The sequence below is a fragment of the Pteropus alecto genome, unplaced genomic scaffold (genome assembly GCF_000325575.1).
Source record: "Pteropus alecto unplaced genomic scaffold, ASM32557v1 scaffold320, whole genome shotgun sequence".
Classification (NCBI taxonomy): domain Eukaryota; kingdom Metazoa; phylum Chordata; class Mammalia; order Chiroptera; family Pteropodidae; genus Pteropus; species Pteropus alecto.
The window spans coordinates 953,989-955,296 of record NW_006429963.1 but is presented as its reverse complement, the minus strand read 5'-3'; positions in this window follow the sequence as shown (position 1 = coordinate 955,296).

Below are 1,308 nucleotides of genomic sequence, written 5' to 3'. Positions count from 1 at the left end.
CCAAGAGCCCAGGCCACAGACTGAGAACTGGGCCCAGAAGGGAGCACGTGGAGGCAGGAGGGCCAGTGGGCTAAGATGGAGGGATCCGCTGACAGTGTCCCCTCGTCCCCACACTAGGATGTCCTGGTTACTTTCTCCAGATGCACTTTGAATCATTTGTCATTACCTCCTAACCCCCCAGATCCTTCTGGCATTGGGTTGAAACTGAGTTAGGGAGAATTGACGTTTTTACATCTAAGTCCTCCTATCCGAAACAAGGCATATCCTCCCATGCATTTAAGTGAACGGACATCTTTTCGTCAGCTCTTGGCCCTTGCGTTGCGAGCCACACCAGCAGACAGAACACTTGATGAGTTTTCCTGGCCCACGACCACCGTGAGACGCCATGAAAAAGAACCAGCGTCGGCTGTAACCTCACGGGGCACAAAGCAGGTACCTCTGCCAGGAGCTGAAAGGCTCATCCAGGTAGCTTGTTAAACCCTGACAATTATCTTGTCGGTTTTATGCGCCCTCGAGCCGTGGCATCCTGCTGCTAATGTCCCTCTTTCACAGCATTTTAAAACTAATTTTCAAGCGAGCGTCATAAAGCCACTCCATCCAGGAAATCGGCTCAGTAATCTCCACGACATAAACGTTAAAAGCAAGATGTAAAATGTTGCCGGGGTGCCTTCACCCTGTGCGCACCTGGAGATTTACCAGCGAGTCCTGAGGACACGCAGACACAGGGAGCTGAGAGACAGCTGCTCCCGGGTGGAGCTGGGCACCTTAGGTTTGAGAACACGGTGGAACTGTGGCCTGACACTGACTCGCCCGGTGCGGGGCTTGCTGGTTTCCAAAGCCTTCTCCTTCTGGGAAGGTTTCTATGACGATCGTCAAGACAAACGCACCAACCAAACAGCCTGATCCCTGTGTTGCGGTGCGCTCAGATGTGCCGGTTGGCGCAACAGCCGTCCTTGCTGTCACTGTTTACGTTTTCGCGCGTGTGACTTGTCTCCCTTGCACGGGTTTCGTAAGGGCAGGGACCACACCCCGCCATTTCTCTACCTGGCGCCCACACGGTGCTTCTGGGAAAGGCTTGTTGTCGCTCAGAACTCGGAGGTCACAGACTCGTGGCGATGCCTTGTTAGTTCACCAACTCAAGGAACCTCCCAGCGAGCGAGCAAACGCCCCCGACCAACCTCTGAGACCATCCAGCACGGGCGCTTGCCAGGAAGGCGCAGGCTGCGGGAACCGCTCCGTGGGCGCAATGTTGGTCCAGCGGCGCCTCCCCCGGGGCCGCGAGGGCGCGGCCACCACGTCGCTGTGGCC